The 21,355-nt window shown below is 51.7% G+C and overlaps 1 pseudogene; it reads right to left on the bottom strand.

The window, feature by feature from the left end:
* Window positions 1-13,184: 13,184 nt before the first annotated feature.
* Window positions 13,185-21,355, bottom strand: part of LOC144612344 (one cut domain family member 2-like) — a 10,955-nt pseudogene continuing 2,784 nt past the window's right edge.

The raw sequence follows: 21,355 nt of genomic DNA, 5'->3' as shown, positions 1-21,355 counted from the left end.
AGCAGCGATTTGCATGAGTCCTTGATAATTCAACATAATTTAGTTTTGTTTAGTTTAGAGAAACAGGCCCTTCAGCCCACCGGGTCCGTGCTGACCAGCGATCCCCGCATATTAACACTGTCCTACGCAGTAAGGATGAGAGGAGATCTTATCGAAACTTATAAGATTATTAAGGGGTTGGACACGTTAGAGGCAGGAAACATGTTCCCAATGTTGGGGGAGTCCAGAACAAGGGGCCACAGTTTAAGAATAAGGGGTAGGCCATTTAAAACTGAGATGAGGAAAAACTTTTTCAGTCAGAGAGTTGTGAATCTGTGGAATTCTCTGCCTCAGAAGGCAGTGGAGGCCAATTCTCTGAATGCATTCAAGAGAGAGCTGGATAGAGCTCTTTAGGATAGCAGAGTCAGGGGGTATGGGGAGAAGGCAGGAACGGGGTACTGATTGAGAATGATCAGCCATGATCACATTGGCCTCCTCCTGCACCCATTGTCTATTGTCACACAATTTTTACATTTACCAAGCCAATTAACCTACATACCTGTACGTCTTTGGAGCGTGGGAGGAAACCGAAGATCTCGGAGAAAACCCACGCAGGTCACGGGGTAGAACGTGCAAACTCTGCACAGACAGCGCCCGTAATCGGGATCGAACCCGGGTCTCCGGCGCTGCATTCGCTGTAAGGCAGCAACTCTACCGCTGCGCCATCATGACCGCCCTAAAATAAGACTTTTAATTTTAAAAAACTCTTTAATTAGTTGAGTTTATTGTCATGTGTACTGAGGTACAGTGAAAAGTCTTTGTTACGTGCTGACCAGTCAGCGGAAAGACTATACATGATTTCAATCGAGCTGTCCACAGCGTACAGATACAGGATTAAGGGAATAATGTGAAGTAGATTTAGTGCAAGGTAGCACGGTGGCGCAGTAGTAGAGTCAGTGCCTCACAGCACCAGAGACCCGGGTTCCATCCTGACCAAGGGTGCTTGTCTGTGCAAAGTTTTGTACGTTCTCCCCGTGACCTGCGTGGGTTTTCTCCGGGTGCTCTGGTTTCCTCCAAAGACGTGCACGTTTGCGGTCTTATTGGGTTGGTATAATTGTAAATTGTCCCTAATGTGTGCGGGATAGCGTTAGTGTCAGGGGCGATTGCTGTTCGGCACGGACTCGGTGGGCCGAAGGGCCTGTTTCCGCGCTGTATCTCTAAACTAAACTAAAATAACGCCCGATGAAAGATAGTTCCTGGGTCTCCAATGAGGTCGATGGTAGGTAGACACAAAATGCTGGAGTAACTCAGCGGGTCAGGCAGCATCTCGGGAGAGAAGGAATGGGCGACGTTTTGGGTCGAGACCCTTCTTCAGACTGAAGAAACCTTTCCTGATCAGTCTGAAGAAGGGTCTCGACCCGAAATGTCACCCATTCCTTCTCTCCACAGATGCTGCCTGACCCGCTGAGTTACTCCAGCATTTTGTGTCCACCTTCAAATCCAAGTCAAGCCGTGTTTAGTGTTGTACCCACAGGCGCTAGAACGAACAGGTACAAAGAAAATCCCTTGAATAAACTAATGAGATTTAAACGGTCGATGGTAGGTAGACACAAAATGCTGGAGTAACTCAGCGGGTCAGGCAGCATCTCTGGAGAGAAGGAATGGGTGGCGTTTCGGGTCGAGACCATTCTTCAGACTGAATAAGAAAATAACTGCAGATGCTGGTACAAATCAAAGGTATTTATTCACAAAATGCTGGAGTAACTCAGCAGGTCAGGCAGCATCTCGGGAGAGAAGGAATGGGTGACGTTTCGGGTCGAGACCCTTCTTCAGACTGATGTAGGTGGTAGGTCAGAATGACTCTCTAGTTGTTGGTCGGATGCCTGCTAGCAGTTGGGTAGAAATCTTTCCTTATCTGTGTTTGCACAAGTCATCTTGACAGAGTAAAACTGATTAATCTCTTTGGCACCAGTCAGTTATACCTATTGATTCTCCACCTAAGGAAACAATGGCAAATTCTCTTAATCATCGGCCGCCCGGATCCAAGGATGCAGCAGGGTGGGTTCGAAGTTAATAACTGACAGTCAGAATGAGTTGGCACCTCGCGGGGAGATGGGTGAAGGAGTTCAAACTTCAGACTCTAGAGATACAGCAAGGAAACAGGACCTTCGGCCCACCGAGTCCGTGCCAACCAGCGATCCCCGCACACTAGCACACTAAGGACACTTTACAATTTACAGTCTTTACTGAAGCCAACAAACCTGCACATCTTAGGAGTGTAGGAGGAAACCGGAGCACCCGGAGAAAACCCACGCAGTCGCAGGGAGAACGTACAAGCTCTTCGGGTGAAAGTACAAACCCCCAAAGTTGGTCAGCATGCTGGTCTTTAGTTTAGCTGAGTTTAGAGATGCGGAACGGAAACAGGTCCTTTGGCCCACCGAGCCCCCCGCGGCCGACCAGCGATCCCCGCACACTAACACTATCCTACACCCACGAGGGACGATTTACAATTGCACCAGGCCGATTAATCTACAAAGCCGGGCGTCTTTGGAGTGTGGGAGGAAACCGGAGAGACCTAGAAACATAGAAAATAGGTGTAGGAGTAGGCCATTCGGCCCTTCGAGCCTGCACCGCCATTCAATATGATCATGGCTGATCATCCAACTCAGTATCCCGTACCTGCCTTCTCTCCATACCCCCTGATCCCTTTAGCCACAAGGGCCACATCTAACTCCCTCTTAAGTATAGCCAATGAACTGGCCTCAACTACCTTCTGTGGCAGAAAATTCCACAGACTCACCACTCCCTGTGTGAAGAAATGTTTTCTCATCTCGGTCCTAAAAGACTTCCCCCTTATCCTTAAGCTGTGACCCCTGGTTCTGGACTTCCCCAACATCGGGAACAATCATCCCGCATCTAGCCTCTCCAACCCCTTAAGAATTTTATATGTTTCAATAAGATCCCCCCTCAGTCTTCTAAATTCCAGCGCGTAAAAGCCTAGTCTATCCAGTCTTTCTTCATATGAAAGTCCTGCCATCCCAGGGATCAATCTGGTGAACCTTCTCTGTACTCCCTCTAAGGCGAGAATGTCTTTCCTCAGATTAGGAGACCAAAACTGTACACAATACTCCAGGTGCGGTCTCACCAATGCCCTGTACAACTGCAGCAGAACCTCCCTGCTCCTATACTCAAATCCTCTTGCTATGAATGCTAACATACCATTCGCTTTCTTCACTGCCTGCTGCACCTGCATGCCTACTTTCAATGACTGGTGCACCATGACACCCAGGTCACGTTACATCTCCCCTTTTCCTAATTGGCCACCATTCAGGTAATACTCTGCTTTCCTGTTCTTGCCGCCAAAGTGGATAACCTGACATTTATCCACATTATATAACAGTATAACAGAGCTTTATTTGTCGTTCGGTACCGAAGTACCGAACGAAACTACATAGCAGTCATAGAAAAAAAAAAAGAACACAAGACACATAACCCCAACACAAACGTCCATCACAGTGACTCCAAACACCCCCTCACTGTGATGGAGGCAACAAAACTTCCCCTCTCTTCCCCACAGCTCGTCCCCGACCGACCCGCACAGTCCCCGCACCGGGCGCTGAAACGTCTCGCGGCCGAACCGGGCGATGAAAGGCCCGCGACCAAGCCTTGCGCAGCTAAGTCCCGCAGCCGAGCCGCACCAGCGGTGAAAAGTCCCGCAGCCGAGCCGCACCGGACGGTGTTAAATCCCGCAGCCGAGTTGCACCGGACGGTGTTAAATCCCGCAGCCGAGTTGCACCGGACGGTGTTAAATCCCGCAGCCGAGTTGCACCGGACGGTGTTAAGTCCCGCAGCCGAGTTGCACCGGGCGGTGTTAAGCCCCGCAGCCGAGCTGCACCGGGCGAAGTAAGTCCAGCGGCCAGCCGCACCGGGATGTAAAGTCCAGCGGCCGAGCTGCACCGGGGGATGTTAGGCCCCGCAGCCGAGCCGCACCCCGCGCCGTGAGGAAGAGAAAAGTTCCCCACACCCACCCACCCACCCACACCCACCCCCACCCCCCACACACCACCACCCCCTCCCACACATACACAACCAAAAAAAATATATAAAAATCATCCCAACACCGACACTCAACAAAAAAAAGACGGACAGACTGCTAGTCAGCCGCTGCCGTTAGGCATGTATTTGCCCACTCACCTAACCTATCCAAGTCACTCTGCAGCGTCCAGGCCTACAGCGTCTGGGCCTACAGCGTCCGGGCCTACACTGTCCAGGCCTACAGCGTCCGGGCCTACACTGTCTGGGCCTACAGCATCCGGGCCTACACTGTCTGGGCCTACAGCGTCCGGGCCTACAGCGTCCGGGCCTACACTGTCTGGGCCTACAGCGTCCGGGCCTACAGCGTCCGGGCCTACAGCGTCTAGGCCTACAGCGTCCGGGCTTACAGCGCCCCCCCGGGCCTAATACGGGACAAGGGCGGTCCCATACGGGACAAACAAATTTAGCCCAAAATACGGGATGTCCCGGCTAATACGGGACAGTTGGCGACCCTAGCTCTAAGCCTCGGGAAGTTACAACAGTATTACGTCAGGTCTCTCACAAATACCAAGCCGGCGTGTTAAACTTCTTAACGTGGAATTTCCTCTTCCAAGTGGTGACTTCAAACCAAACACAGTTGCTGCACAGTTCAAACGGGCAGCTCGTTATCTCAAATCGACCAACATATCGGCATCTCTTCCTGGCTCCCCGATAGGTCTCTGTGAGACCCGATGACCCTGTGTCAGCTCCCGTTTGTTTTGCAGATGGCTGTGGAATATTTGTTCAAACTTGCCCTCCTTCCACTCCTTCCAAGACAGGACAATGATTAACAGACCAACGCCTCCATTTCGAACCTATCGACCCCATTTTCACATTCCCCTTCAGGTTCCCACTTCCTCCCCGTCTCTTTAACCACTCCCCCCACACCCCTCACCTCCGGTTCCTACACCCCTACCTGCCTCTGTAACCCACCCATGTCCGGCCCACAAATTCCTTCTATGTGTGTACATACTTGGCTAATAAAATTCAGTCTGCAGAAGGGTCTCGACCCGCAACGTCACCCATTCCTTCTCTCCAGAGATGCTGCCTGACCCGTTGAGTTACTCCAGCATTTTGTGTCTATCTTCGCTGTGAGCACTGACTTCTCTCTAACGTTAAGTAACCCTTGCTTTCCCACTCTCTCTCTCCCCCCCCCCATCTTAGGTCTCCAACCAGTCTGGTTGTCCTCCTGATTTTCATTTTATCTGTGTCTGCCTTCATTGTCACCTTCCCCTGACTAACAATGATCTGTTCCACATTTTCCTTGAGATTCGTCCCCTTTGATGTCTCATTTTCACACCTCACCCTTCCATATCTCTGTCCCTCCCTCTCCCCTGACTCTCAGTCTGAAGAAGGGGCTCGACCCGAAACGTCGCCCGTTCCTTCCCTCCAGAGATGCTGCCTGACCAGCTGAGTTTCTCCAGCATTTTGTGTCTACCTACCATCGACCTCATTGGAGACCCATGCAGTATCTTTGACCCGCCGTTTAGTTTAGAGGTACAGCGCGGAAACAGGCCCTTCGGCCCACCAGGTCCGCGCCGACCAGCGATCCCCGCGCACTAACACTATCCTACACCCACTAGGGACAATTTTTTTTACATTTACACCAAGCCAATTAACCTACAAACCCGCATGTCTTTGGAGTGTTGGAGGAAAGCGAAGATCTCGGAGAAAACCCAGGCAGGTCACGGGGAGAACGTACAAACTCCGTACAGACGGCGCCCGTAGTCGGGATGGAACCCGGGTCTCCGGCGCTGCATTCGCTGTAAGGCGGCAACTCTACCGCTGCGCCACCGTGACGCTGTGTTACTCCAGCATTTGGTGTATATTTAAGGAAAGTACGTGCCACAATTGGTCTTAAACAATCTTTATTCTATTTCTTTGGCATGTTTAAGGCAGGTAAAAGCCTTGAGGTATTGCAATGATCAGATCCGAGAAAGCAAGAATTTTCGCACGCGATTTTTTGTTGTTGTAGAAACCTGTTCCGTTCGCACTTAATAATCCAATTCACAAAACCATTCTCTCGTGCACGTCGAGAAGAGGTGTACCAAACCTTGGGAGGGATAGATCGGATAAATGCAGAGTCTCGGCCCAGTGGAGAAAACTTGTTAACCAGAGGACCGATCAGCCAAAACATTATGACCACTGACAGGCGAAGTGAATAACATTGGTTATCTTGTTACAATGGCACCTGTCAAGGGGTGGGATATATTGGGCAGCAAGTGAACAATCAGTCCTTGAAGTTGACGTGTTGGATGCGGGAGAAATGGGCAGGAGTAAAGACCTGAGCGACTTTGACAAGGGCCAAATTGTTCTGGCCAGACGACTGGGTCAGAGCATCTCTGAAACGGCTAGGCTTGTGGGGTGCTCCCGGTCAGCAGTGGTGAGTACCGACCGACCGACAGTGGTCCGAGGAGGGACAAACCCACAAACCGGCAACAGGCAGGGTGTTGGGCGCCCAAGGATCATCGACGCGCGAGGGCAACGAAGGCGATCCCGTCTGGTCCGAGCCGACAGAAGGTCGACTGTGGCACAAAAGTCACGGAAAATGTTAACGGTGGTCACGGGAGGAATGTGTCACAATACACAGTGCATCGTACCCTGCTGCGTATGGGGCTGCACACGGAGGACCAACAGCATGTTGGGCAGGTGGGCGTAATGTTTTGGCTGATCAGGTCATAATGTTTTGGCTGATCAGTGTAGGTTTGAGGTGGGGGAGGGAAAGATTTAATAGGAACCTGATGGTCATTTTTTTTACACAGAGGGTGGTGGGTGTATGGAACGAGCTGCCAGAGGAGGTAGTTAAGCCAGAAGATGGGTCACGTGCCCAATTGACACCCATCCTTTTTCTCCGGAATATTCTGTCCGAGCTGCTGAGTTACTCCAGTACTTTGTGTCTTTCTTTGGTGTAAGCCAGCTTCTTCAGTTCTCTTTTAGTTTGCTTTAGAGATACAGCGGGGAAACAGGCCCTTTCGGCCCACCGGGTCCGCGCCGACCAGCGATCCCCGCACACTGACACCATCCCACACACACGCCGGGGACAATCTTTACATGTACCAAGCCAATTAACCTCCAAACCAGCACGTCTTTGGAGTGCGGGAGGAAACCGAAGATCTCGGAGAAAACCCCACGCAGGTCACGGGGAGAATGTGCAAACTCCGTACAGACGGCGCCCGTAGTCGGGATGGAACCCGGGTCTCCGGCGCTGCGTTCGCTGTAAGGCGGCAACTCTACCGCTGTGCCCATGGTTTGTTTCTTCTAGTTGAGGCAGGGACTATTGGAATGTTTAAGGAACACTTAGACAGGCACACGGATTGGTACAGGTTTAGAGGGATATGGGCCAAATGCAAAACAGGTGGGTCGGTGTTTGCAGTCTGAAGACCCATTCCTTCTCTCCCGAAATGCCGCCTGACCCGCTGAGTTACTCCAGCATTTTGTGTCTCCCTTCCGCATGGGCAAGTTGGGCGAAAGGTCCAGTTCCCACACTGTGTGGCTGCGACTAATCTTTGGTACTAAATCCCTCCTTTGCCTTTCACACAGAGAGTGGTGAATCTGTGGAATTCTCTGCCACAGAAGGTAGTTGAGGCCAGTTCATTGGCTATATTTAAGAGGGAGTTAGATGTGGCCCTTGTGGCTAAAGGGATCAGGGTGTATGGAGAGAAGGCAGGTACAGGATACTGAGCTGGATGATCAGCCATGATCATATTGAATGGCGGTGCGTACAGGCTCGAAGGGCCGAATGGCCTACTCCTGCACATATTTTCTATGTTTCTATGGAGGCCAATTCTCTGAATGCATTCAAGAGAGAGCTAGATAGAGCTCTTAAGGATAGCGGGAGTCAGGGGGTATGGGGAGAAGGCAGGAACGGGGGTACTGATTGAGAATGATCAGCCATGATCACTCTGAATGGCGGTGCGTACAGGCTCGAAGGGCCGAATGGCCTCCTCCTGCACCTATTGTCTATTGTGTATTTATTCTCTTTGAGGCAAAAGCGTGGCAAACAACTTTACACTGAGTTTTAACCTCTGTGCCAGCGCCCGTGGTCAGGATCGAACCCGGGTCTCTGGCACTGTGAGGCAGCAACTCTGCCGCTGTGCCACCGTGCCACCTATAAACCTAGTACTTGCAATAGGACACAGAGTGCTGGCGTAACTCAGCGGGTCGGGCAGCATCTCTGGAGCAGGTGGACAGGTGACATTTCCGGTCGGGACCCTTCTAACGCAGAACTGGAGAGAGGAGGAGAAGTTCTTCAAAGTTAGGAGGAGGGGATGTTCAACGAGATCTGGGTGTCCTAGTGCATCAGTCACTGAAAGGAAGCATGCAGGTACAGCAGGCAGTGAAGAAAGCCAATGGAATGTTGGCCTTCATAACAAGAGGAGTTGAGTATAGGAGCAAAGAGGTCCTTCTACAGTTGTACAGGGCCCTAGTGAGACCGCACCTGGAGTACTGTGTGCAGTTTTGGTCTCCAAATTTGAGGAAGGATATTCTTGCTATTGAGAGCGTGCAGCGTAGGTTCACCAGGTTAATTCCCGGAATGGCGGGACTGTCATATGTCGAAAGACTGGGGCGACTGGGCTTGTATTCACTGGAATTTAGAAGGATGAGAGGAGATCTTATCGAAACGTACAAGATTATTAAGGGGTTGGACACGTTAGAGGCAGGAGACATGTTCCCAATGTTGGGGGAGTCCAGAACCAGGGGCCACACAGTTTAAGAATAAGGGGTCGGCCATTTAGAACTGAGATGAGGAAAAACTTTTTCAGTCAGAGAGTTGTGAATCTGTGGAATTCTCTGCCTCAGAAGGCAGTGGAGGCCAATTCTCTGAATGCATTCAAGAGAGAACTAGATAGAGCTCTTAAGGATAGCGGAGTCAGGGGGTATGGGGAGAAGGCAGGAACGGGGTACTGATTGTGGATGATCAGCCATGATCACATTGAATGGTGGTGCTGGCTCAAAGGGCCGAATGGCCTCCTCCTGCCCCTATTGTCTATTGTCTATTGTTCCACAGAGAAAGAGAGAGAGAACAGGAAGGGAGTGGAGGAGTCTTATCAGACTTGGCTGGCCTCCCGGCTGGAATCTTGTACCGTTCCTCGACACCTTCACAAGTGCCAGTGTCACCATAACCAGGCCAGTCATTTCCTGTTCAATCTGGAGCGGAGAATTAGCACTGCTCAGCTAAGGCTTTAGTGAGTGATGGCAGGACTTTCATATGAAGAAAGACTGGATAGACTCGGCTTGTACTCGCTGGAATTTAGAAGATTGAGGGGGGATCTTATAGAAACTTACAAAATTCTTAAGGGGTTGGAGAGGCTAGATGCGGGAAGATTGTTCCCGATGTTGGGGAAGTCCAGAACCAGGGGTCACAGTTTAAGGATAAGGGGGAAGTCTTTTAGGACCGAGATGAAAACGTTTTTTTTCACACAGAGAGTGGTGAATCTGTGGAATTCTCTGCCACAGAGGGTAGTTGAGGCCAGTTTATTGGCTATATTTAAGAGGGAGTTAGATGTGGCCCTTGTGGCTAAAGGGATCAGGGGGTATGGAGAGAAGGCAGGTATGGGATACTGAGTTGGATGATCAGCCATGAGCTTATTGAATGGCGGTGCATACAGGCTCGAAGGGCCGAATGGCCTACTCCTGCACCTATTTTCTATGTTTCTATGTGAGGCCACATTTGCACTGCAATGTTCTTCTTCTTCTACTTGCTGCTGATGAATGCGACCCTCCGACGACGCATGTTGGCGTAGAATCGGCCGACCTCTGTGCGGAGCCAGTTCAGGGCGACCCACTGTTTGCGGGGCGTGTCCGAGCCGGGGTGGGGCACTGGAGGCTCTGTGCGGCGGTGAAATGAGGGAGGTGGCGATGTCTGTTCTCAGACGGTTCTCCATGCCAAGAGAGAGCTAGATAGAGCTCTTAAGGATAGCGGAGTCAGGGGGTAAGGGGAGAAGGCAGGAACAGGGTACTGATTGTGAATGATCAGCCATGATCACATTGAATGGCGGTGCTGGCTCGAATGGCTGAATGGCCTCCTGCACCTATTGTCTATTGTCTATTCCTCCTAGTATGTTGAAACCGGAGCCACAGGGAGAGGTTGAACAAGCTGGGACTCTATTCCATGGAGCGCAGGAGGATGAGGGGAGGATCTCTTATTGGTGGTAAGAATAGGAAGGCAGAGTATTATCCGAATGGTGTCAAGTCAGGAAAAGGGGACGTACAACGAGATCTGGGTGTCCTAGTGCATCAGTCACTGAAAGGAAGCATGCAGGTACAGCAGGCAGTGAAGAAAGCCAATGGCACGTTGGCCTTCATAACAAGAGGAGTTGAGTATAGGAGCAAAGAGGTCCTTCTGCAGTTGTACAGGGCCCTAGTGAGACCGCACCTGGAGTACTGTGTGCAGTTTTGGTCTCCAAATTTGAGGAAGGATATTCTTGCTATTGAGGGCGTGCAGCGTAGGTTTACTAGGTTAATTCCTGGAATGGCGGGACTGTCGTATGTTGAAAGACTGGAGCGACTGGGCTTGTATACACTGGAATTTAGAAGGATGAGAAGGGATCTTATCGAAACCTATAAGATTATTAAGGGGTTAGACACGTTAGAGGCAGGAAACATGTTCCCGATGTTGGGGGGAGTCCAGAACCAGGGGCCACGCAGTTTAAGAATAAGGGGAGGCCATTTAGAACGGAGATGAGGAAAAACTTTTTCAGTCAGAGTTGTGAATCTGTGGAATTCTCTGCCTCAGAAGGCAGTGAAGGCCAATTCTCTGAATGCATTCAAGAGAGAGCTAGATAGAGCTCTTAAGGATAGCGGAGTCAGGGGGTATGGGGAGAAGGCAGGAACGGGGTACTGATTGAGAATGATCAGCCATGATCACATTGAATGGCGGTGCTGGCTCAAAGGGCTGAATGGCTTCTTCCTGCACCTATGTCTATTTCATAGAGGTGTACAAAATCACGAGAGGAATAGATTGGGTAGACGCACAGAGTCTCTTGCCCAGAGTAGGGGAATCGAGGACCAGAGGACATAGGTTCAAGGTGAAGGGGAAAAGATTTAATAGGAATCCGAGGGGTAACCTTTTCCCACACAGAGGGTGGTGGGTGTGTGGAACGAGTTGCTGGAGGAGGTAGTTGAGGCTGGGACTATCCCATCGTATAAGGAACAGTTGGACAGGTACATGGATGGGACAGGTTTGGAGGGATATGGACCAAGCGCGGGCAGGTGGGACTAGTGCAGCTGGGACATTGTTGGCCGGTGTGGGCGAGTTGGGCCGAAGGGCCTGTTTCTACTCTATGACCCTATAACCCTCAGCTTAACCTGAGGCGAAAGGGCTCCAAAGGAGGTTCATTGCACTCTGGTATTTTTCTCTGCACTCCGCCTGTTATACTTCTATCTGTTTGTATTTATGTACAGTATTATCAGGAGACAACAGGAACTGCAGGACCCAAACAGTCTCTCCAGGTGAGACAGAGGTTCACCTGCACCTCCTCCAACCTCATCTACTGTATCCGCTGTTCCAGATGTCAACTTCTCTACATCGGTGAGACCAAACGCAGGCTCGGCGATCGTTTCGCTCAACACCTCCGCTCAGTCCGCCTTAACCAACCTGATCTCCTGGTGGCTGAGCACTTCAACTCCCCCTCCCACTCCCAGTCTGACCTTTCTGTCATGGGCCTCCTCCAGTGCCATAGTGAGGCCCACCGCAAATTGGAGGAACAGCACCTCATATTTTGCTTGGGCAGCTTGCAGCCCAGCGGTATGAACATCGACTTCTCCAACTTTAGATAGTTCCTCTGTCCCTCCCTTTCCCCTCCCTTCTCCCACTGTCTTCCTGTCTCCACCTATATCCTTCCTTTGTCCCGCCCCCCTGACATCAGTCTGAAGAAGGGTCTCGACCCGAAACGTCACCCATTCCTTCTCTCCTGAGATGCTGCCTGACCCGCTGAGTTACTCCAACATTTTGTGTTACCTTCGACCGGAACTGCAGGTGCTGGTTTACAAAATAAAAGGACACAAAGTGCTGGAGTAACTCAGCGGGCCAGGCAGCATCTCTGGGGGACATGGATAGGTGACGTTCCGGGCACCCCCTGTAATGGGGGTGACCAGAACTGCACCCAAATGTGGCCTGACCAACGTCCTACAAAGTTCCAGCGTGACTCTTATACTCAACGAAGACAGGCACAAAAAGCTGGAGTAACTCAGCGGGTCGGGCAGCATCTCTGGAGAGAAGGAACGGGCGACGTTTCGGGTCGAGACCCTTCCTTCGGACCGGTTCGGGATACAGTGCGGGAGATGTGAGGCGCGATAAAGAACAACGAATGAAAGGTGTGCAAAAAGTAACGACGATAATCACGGGGGCATTTGCAAAACTCCCGTGGGAGAGAGGAGGAGGAGGAGGACTTCTTCGAAGTAGAAGGGGAGGCCATTCAAAACCGAGGTGAGAAAATAACTTTTCCACCCGGAGAGTTGTGAGTTTGTGGAATTATAAAACATAGAAACATAGAAAATAGGTGCAGGAGTAGGCCATTCGGCCCTTCGAGCCTGTACGCACCGCCATTCAATATGATCATGGCTGATCATCCAACTCAGTATCCCGTACCTGCCTTCTCTCCGTATCCCCTGATCCCTTTAGCCACAAGGGCCACATCTAACTCCCTCTTAAATATAGCCAATGAACTGGCCTCAACTACCTTCTGTGGCAGAGAATTCCACAGATTCACCACTCTCTGTGTGAAGAAATGTTTTCTCATCTCGGTCCTAAAAGACTTCCCCCTTATCCTTAAGCTGTGACCCCTGGTTCTGGACTTCCCCAACATCGGGAACAATCTTCCTGCATCTAGCCTCTCCAACCCCTTAAGAATGTTATATGTTTCAATAAGATCCCCCCTCAGTCTTCTAAATTCCAGCGAGTACAAGCCGAGTCTATCCAGTCTTTCTTCATATGAAAGTCCTGTCATCCCAGGGATCAATCTGGTGATCAATCTGGTGCCATCCCAGGGTTCAATCTGGTGATCAATCTGGTGCCATCCCAGGGATCAATTCCCTGCCACAGAGGGCAGCAGAGGCCAGATGTTTGTGAGTCCGAGGAGTTTTGGGTCCCTCTCCATCCTTGCCCCCCCCCTCCCCTCCACCTCGAGACGTCAGGGGGTGACCTGCGTCCCTTCCTCCGACCATTTGTCCAGACCCCGACGACGGGAGTTCATGAAGAAGTTGGCGACAGTGGACAACTCCAGGCCCAGCTGGAGGGCGATGGTCAGCTGGAGGTCACGATTGGGCCGTGGGGTCTCCTTGTAGATGGCCAGCAGGGTCCGGCGTTGCACCTCCGTGAAGACCAGCCGGTGTCTCTTGGGCGGACGCTGATGGTCCACCCGGGCATCTTCCTCCTCCTCCTTCCTCCGGGAAGCTGTGGGACAAAGGAGAAGGAACTTTGGACCAAAGATGAAACGCCAAGATCGACGGGACTTGTATACACTGGAATTTAGAAGGATGAGAGGAGATCTTGTACGTGAGAAGCTTTGTTTTGCTCTCCTAACAATTCAGATAATAGTGAGACCGCACCTGAGTATAGGAGCAAAGAGGTCCTTCTGCAGTTGTACAGGGCCCTAGTGAGACCGCACCTGGAGTACTGTGTGCAGTTTTGGTCTCCAAATTTGAGGAAGAATATTCTTGCTATTGAGGGCGTGCAGCGTAGGTTTACCAGGTTAATACCCGGAATGGCGGGACTGTCATATGTTGAAAGACTGGAGCGACTAGGCTTGTATACACTGGAATTTAGAAGGATGAGAGGGGATCTTATATTAAGATTATTAAGGTGTTGGACATGTTAGAGGCAGGAAACATGTTCCTGATGTTGGGGGAGTCCAGAACCAGGGGCCACACAGTTTAAGAATAAGGGGTAGGCCATTTAGAACTGAGATGAGGAAAAACTTTTTCAGTCACAGAGTTGTGAATCTGTGGAATTCTCTGCCTCAGAAGGCAGTGGAGGCCAATTCTCTGAATGCATTCAAGAGAGAGCTGGATAGAGCTCTTAAGGATAGCGAAGTCAGGGGGTACGGGGAGAAGGCAGGAACGGGGTACTGATTGAGAATGATCAGCCATGATCACATTGAATGGCGGTGCGTACAGGCTCGAAGGGCCGAATGGCCTCCTCCTGCACCTATTGTCTATTGACGCAAGGAACTGCAGGTGCTGGTTCACAAAAAGACAAGCGCTGGAGTAAACCCCGGCAGCATCTCCGGGGGCGCAAAGAAATAGGTAACGTCTCAGCTCCTTCTGATTCCAAAATTATAAAAGGACCGGACGAGCTCGAGGCAGGAATAATGTTCCCAAAGTTGGGGGGAGTCCAGAACCAGTGGTCACGCACAGTCTAAGAATAAAGGGGAGGCCATTTAAAACTGAGGTGAGAAGAAAAAAACCCAGAGAGTTGTGAATTTGTGGAATTCTCTGCCACAGAGGGCAGTGGAGGCCGATTCACTGGATGGATTTAAAAGAGAGTTAGATAGAGCTCTAGGGGCTAGCGGAATCAAGGGATATGGGGAGAAGGCAGGCACGGGGTACTGATTGTGGACGATCAGCCATGATCACAGTGAATGGCGGTGCTGGCTGGAAGGGCCGAATGACCTCCTCCTGCACCTGTTTTCAATGTTTCTATAAGTTTGAACCGAAAAAGACTTTAAGGTCTACGGAGGCAAGGAACTGCAGGTGCTGGTTCACCAAAAGACAAGTGCTGGAGTAACCCAGGCAGCATCTCTGCGGCAAAAGGAATAGATGATGTTTCAGCTCCTTCTGACCCGAAATGTCACCTACCGAAAGGAATGGGGGACGTTTTGGGCCAATACCCTTCTTCAGACTGAGCGCAGATAGCCTGAAGAAGAGTCTCGACCTGAAACGTCACCGTAGATAGCTAGATATGATCAGTAGATGGTTACAATAGACAATAGACAATAGGTGCAGGAGGAGGCCATTCGGCCCTTCAAACCAGCAACGCCATTCAATGTGGTCATGGCTGATCATTCTCAATCAGTACCCCGTTCCTGCCTTCTCCCCATACCGCTATCCTTAAGAGATCTATCTAGCTCTCTCTTGAATGCATTCAGAGAATTGGCCTCCACTGCCTTCTGAGGCAGAGAATTCCATAGATTCACAACTCTCTGACTGAAAAAGTTTTTCCTCATCTCAGTTCTAAATGGCCGACCCCTTATTCTTAAACTGTGTGGCCCCTGGTTCTGGACTCCCCCAACATTGGGAACATGTTTCCTGCCTCTAACGTGTCCAACCTCTTAATAATCTTATACGTTTCGATAAGATCTCCTCTCATCCTTCTAAATTCCAGTGTATACAAGCCTAGTCGCTCCAGTCTTTCAACATATGACAGTCCCGCCATTCCGGGAATTAACCTGGTAAACCTACGCTGCACGCCCTCAATAGCAAGAATATCCTTCCTCAAATTAGGAGACCAAAATTGCACACAGTACTCCAGGTGCGGTCTCACTAGGGCCCTGTACAACTGCAGAAGGGCCTCTTTGCTCCTATACTCAACTCCTCTTGTTATGAAGGCCAACATTCCATTGGCTTTCTTCACTGTTACATATGAATTGTAATGAGATAGATAGATAGGAACTACGGATAGTTGAGATAACTCAGCGGGTCAGGCAGCATCTCTGGAGAGAAGGAATGGGTGACAACAAGGTCCCACATAGGAGATTAGTGGGCAAAATTAGAGCACATGGTATTGGGGGTAGGGTACTGACATGGATAGAAAATTGGTTGACAGACAGAAAGCAAAGAGTGGGGATAAATGGGTCCCTTTCGGAATGGCAGGCAGTGACCAGTGGGGTACCGCAAGGTTCGGTGCTGGGACCCCAGCTATTTACGATATACATTAATGACTTAGATGAAGGGATTAAAAGTACCATTAGCAAAGAGCACCTGGAGTACTGTGTGCAGTTTTGGTCTCCAAATTTGAGGAAGGATATTCTTGCTATGGAGGGCGTGCAGCGTAGGTTCACTAGGTTAATTCCCGGAATGGCGGGACTGTCGTATGTTGAAAGGCTGGAGCGATTGGGCTTGTATACACTGGAATTTAGAAGGATGAGGGGGGATCTTATCGAAACATATAAGATAATCAGGGGATTGGACACATTAGAGGCAGGAAACATGTTCCCAATGTTGGGGGAGTCCAGAACAAGGGGCCACAGTTTAAGAATAAGGGGTCGGCCATTTAGAACGGAGATGAGGAAGAACTTTTTCAGTCAGAGAGGGGTGAAGGTGTGGAATTCTCTGCCGCAGAAGGCAGTGGAGGCCAGTTCGTTGGATGCTTTCAAGAGAGAGCTGGATAGAGCTCTTAAGGATAGCGGAGTGAGGGGGTATGGGGAGAGGGCAGGAACAGGGTACTGATTGAGAATGATCAGCCATGATCGCATTGAATGGCGGTGCTGGCTCGAAGGGCTGAATGGCCTCCTCCTGCACCTATTGTCTATTGTCTATTGTCTATTGACGTTTTGGGTCGTGGCTCTGAAGAAGGGTCTCGACCCGAAACGTCACCCATTCCTTCTCTCCCGAGATGCTGCCTGACCCGCTGAGTTACTCCTGCATTTTGTGTCGACCTTCAATTTAAACCAGCATCTGCAGTTTTCTTTCCAACAGTTGGAGACGCAGCGCAGAAACAGGCCCTTCGGGGTCTCACCGCGTCCGCGCCGACCTGCGATCCCCGCACATTAACACTATCCTACACACACACACACAGTAGGAACAATTTTTACATTTGGCAAGCCAATTCAGCTACAAACCTGCACGTCTTTGGAGTGTGGGAGGAAACCGGAGCGCCCGGAGAAAACCCACGCAGGTCAAACTCCGTAAAGACAGCGCCCGTGGTCGGGATTGAACCCGGGTCTCCGGCGCTGCGTTCGCTGTGAGGCAGCAACTCTACCGCCGCGCCACCGTGACCGCCCTCATGATATTGTTTGCATTCAAGAGAGAGCTGGATAGAGCTCTTAAGGATAGCGTAGTCAGGGGGTATGGGGAGAAGGCAGGAACGGGGTAGTGATTGAGAATGGTCAGCCATGATCACATTGAATGGCGGTGCGTACAGGCTCGAAGGGCCGAATGGCCTCCTCCTGCACCTATTGTCTATTGTTTGCAGAGTACCATGTTTACATATTCTGTCGTGCCACTGCAAGTAAGGATTTCATTGTTCCACCTTGGACATTTCTATACACTAAAACTGTGTTTGTTTGTGCGCGACAATGTTAGGCCCACCTTACTCACCGTCGTCCCTCTGGTGCCAATGGAAGAAGTTTCATTGAAATCGGTGTGATATTTTTAAAGTTATTCACGTTTTAACGTTTAAATCTATCTCCTAGGGAGGGAGGGGGGGGGAGAATAAGGGGGGTTGAGGGGGATGGAGTTGGGGAGGGGAAGGGGAGGAGGGAGGGGGGGGAGGGTGGGAGGGAGGGGGAAGAATAAGGGGGGTTGAGGAGGATGGAGTTGGGGAGGGGGAGGGGTGGGAGGGGGAAGTGGAGGAGGGGGGAGAGGGAGGGGGATAAGGGGGGTTGAGGGGGATGGAGTTGGTTGGGATGGGGGGAGTTGGGGAAGAGGGGAGGGGGAGGGGGTGAAGGGGGGAGGATAAGGGGAGGTGTTGAGGAGGATGGAGTTGGGGAGGGGGAGGGGAAGGGGGAGGGGAGGGGAGAAGGGGAGGAGGGGGAGTGAGGGGGAGGAGGGGGGGTAGACAGGGGAAGGGGGGAAGGGAAGGGGAGGGAGGGAGAGAGGGGGGGAGTGAGTGGGGGAGGAGAGGGGACAGCACCAATGCAGGAGAGGTTTGGGCCCAACGGGTCCACTTGGTCTATATGACAATAAAACTATCTCCCCCTCTCTCCCCCTCTTCCTCGCTCCCCTCTCTCTCTCTCTCTCTCCTTCTCTCTCCCTCCCTCTCTCCTCTCCCCTTCTCCCCCTCTCTCTCTCCCCCCTCTCTCTCCCCCTCTCTCTCTCTCCCCCTCTCTCTCTCCTCTCTCTCTCTCCCTCTCTCTCTCCTCTCTCTCTCCCCTCTCCCTCCCCCCTCTCTCTCCCTCACTCTCTCTCTCCCTCACTCACTCCCTCCCTCTTTCCCTCTCCCTCCCTCTTCTCTTCTCTTTCCCTCTCTCTCCCCCCTTCACCATCTCCCCTCTCCTCTCTCTCCTCTCTCTCTCACTCCCCTCTCCCTCCCTTTCCCTCTCCCTCTCTCTTCCTCTCCCTCTCTCTCCCTCTCTCCCTCCCCCTCCCCTTCCTTCTCTCTCCCCCTCTCTCCCCCCCTTCTCTCTCCCCCCTCTCCTCCTCTCTCTCTCCCTCTCTCACTCCCCTCTCTCACTCTCTCTCTCCTTCACTCTCCCCCTCTCCCCCCTCTCTCCTCAAACCCATCTCTCTCTCTCTGCCTCTCTCTCTCTCCCTCTCTCCCTCCCCCTCCCCTCCTTCTCTCTCCCCCCTCTCCCCTCTCTCTCTCCCCCCTCTCTCACTCTCTCTCTCCCTCACTCTCTCCTCTCCCTCCCTCTTTCTCTTTCTCTTTCCTCTCTTTCCCCCTTTCTCTCTCTCCCCCTCTCTCCTCTCTCTCTCTCTCTCTCTCTCTCTCCCCTCTCCTCCCTCTCCCTCCCTCTCTCCCTCCCTCCTTCTCTCTCCCCTCTCTCCCCCTCCCCCCTCTCTTTCTCCCCTCTCTCACTCTCTCTCTCCCTCACTCTCTCCCTCTCTCCTCCCTCTTTCTCTTTCTCTTCCCCTCTCTCTCCCCCCCCTCTCTCACTCTCTCTCTCTCCTTCACTCTCCCCTCTCTCACCCCCCCTCCCTCCCTCTCTCCCCCCCCTCCCTCTCTCTCTCCCCCTCTCTCTCTCTCTCTCCCCCCTCTCTCTCCCCCTCTCTCTCTCTCTCCCCCCCTCTCTCTCTCCCCCCTCTCTCTCCCCTCTCTCTCTCTCTCTCTCTCCCCCCCTCTCTCTCCCCCTCTCTCTCTCTCTCCCCCCTCTCTCTCTCCTCACTCTCTCTCTCCCCTCTCTCTCTCTCTCCCCCCCTCTCTCTCCCCCTCTCTCTCTCCCCCTCTCTCTCTCTCTCTCCCCGTAGGGCCTGTTCCTGTTCTGTCCCTGTTCAATGGTCCCTTCGTTCCACGCCCTGCCCCGTACACCGCCGCTCAAGCCACAGGTATCTCCTTGTCCAGGTTGCCCTCTGCCCGACCCACCTGCTCCCTCAGGTGTGACGGTCCCACCCCCCCCAGTCCCACAGCCTGGGCCCGTGCAGTCACGACAGGCCCTTCGGCCCAACTCGCTCCCCTACCCCCTAACGCCGCCCAACATGCCCCGTCCGCGATAGACAAACAAAAGCCGGAGTAACTCAGCGGGAAAAGGCATGGGTGACATTCGAGCTGGAGATCCTTGGTCGGTGCGGACCCGATGGGCCGAAGGCCCGTTTCCGCGCTGTATCTCTAAACTAAACTAAACCAAACTAACTCTCTCTCTCTTTAACTCTCACTCTCTGCCTCTCTCTCCCCCTCTCTCTCCCTTTCAGTTGTACCGGGCCCTGGTGAGACCGCACCTGGAGTACTGTGTGCAGTTGTACAGGGCCCTAGTGAGACCCGCAACCTGGAGTACTGTGTGCAGTTGTACAGGGCCCTAGTGAGACCGCACCTGGAGTACTGTGTGCAGTTGTACAGGGCCCTAGTGAGACCGCACCTGGAGTACTGTGTGCAGTTGTACAGGGCCCTGGTGAGACCGCACTGGAGTACTGTGTGCAGTTGTACAGGGCCCTAGTGAGATCGCACCTGGAGTACTGTGTGCAGTTTTGGTCTCAAATTTGAGGAAGGGTATTCTTGCTATGGAGGGCGTGCAGCGTAGGTTCACCAGGTTAATTCCCGGAATGGCGGGGACTGTCGTATGTTTGAAAGGCTGGAGCGATTGGGCTTGTATACACTGGAATTTAGAAGGATGAGGGGGGATCATATTGAAACATATAAGATAATTAGCGGATTGGACACATTAGAGGCAGGAAACATGTTCCAATGTTGGGGGTGTCCAGAACAAGGGGCCACAGTTTAAGAATAAGGGTAGGCCATTTAGAACGGAGATGAGGAAGAACTTTTTCAGTCAGAGAGTTGTGAATCTGTGGAATTCTCTGCCTCAGAAGGCAGTGGAGGCCAGTTTGTTGATGCTTTCAAGAGAGAGCTGATAGAGCTCTTAAGGATAGCGGAGTGAGGGGGTATGGGGAGAAGGCAGGAACGGGGTACTGATTGAGAGTGATCAGCCATGATCGCATTGAATGGCGGTGCTGGCTCGAAGGGCTGAATGGCTCCTCCTGCACCTATTGTCTATTGTCTATTGTCTATTGTCACTCTCTCTTACACACTCTGTCTACCCTCTCCCTTTCTCTCACTCTCACTCTTTCTGAGGAAAGACATTCTTGCCATAGAGGGAGTACAGAGAAGGTTCACCAGATTGATCCCTGGGATGGCAGGACTTTCATATGAAGAAAGACTGGATAGACTCGGCTTGTACTCGCTGGAATTTAGAAGATTGAGGGGGATCTTATAGAAACTTACAAAATTCTTAAGGGGTTGGACAGGCTAGATGCGGAAGATTGTTCCCGATGTTGGGGAAGTCAGAACAAGGGGTCACAGTTTAAGGATAAGGGGGAAGTCTTTTAGGACCGAGATGAGAAAGTTTTTTTCACACAGAGAGTGGTGAATCTGTGGAATTCTCTGCCTCAGAAGGCAGTGGAGGCCAATTCTCTGAATGCATTCAACAGAGAGCTGGATAGAGCTCTTAAGGATAGCGGAGTCAGGGGGTATGGGGGAGAAGGCAGGAACAGGGTACTGATTGAGAATGATCAGCATGATCACAGTGAATGGCGGTGCGTACAGGCTCGAAGGGCCGAATGGCCTCCTCCTGCACCTATTGTCTATAAACACCCCCTCAGATTCAGTGTGGTGAGTTTTCCCTGCACACACAGTAATCTGGGAATCCCTGGAGCATTAAAGAGGCCACAAATCAAGACCTTCTGCCAAAGACAATCACACAGAGGGAAGCATTGAAACCACAAATCAATCAAAAGCTGCCAACTGGCTTCCTCTCCCTTTTCCATGCCCTTTATGTCTGCGTGTTTGTTTATTGAGAGTGATTTTGCCCGCCAATCAGCAGGGATACAAAGTTCGGTCAATGCTGGAATCGCCTGCAATAGGCGGCAGGGGTTTCAACAGGATGCAGTCCGTCTGTGTGTGGAGTTTGCACCTTCTCTCCCCGTTGACCGCGTGGGTTTCCTCTAGGCTCTCCGCGTTTCCTCCCACACTCCCGAAGACGTGCCCGGTGCG

Source organism: Rhinoraja longicauda, chromosome 44 (genome assembly GCF_053455715.1).
Source record: "Rhinoraja longicauda isolate Sanriku21f chromosome 44, sRhiLon1.1, whole genome shotgun sequence".
NCBI lineage: Eukaryota > Metazoa > Chordata > Chondrichthyes > Rajiformes > Arhynchobatidae > Rhinoraja > Rhinoraja longicauda.
The sequence above is the reverse complement of the archived record's forward strand: the minus strand, read 5'-3'. Positions and strand labels throughout refer to the sequence as shown.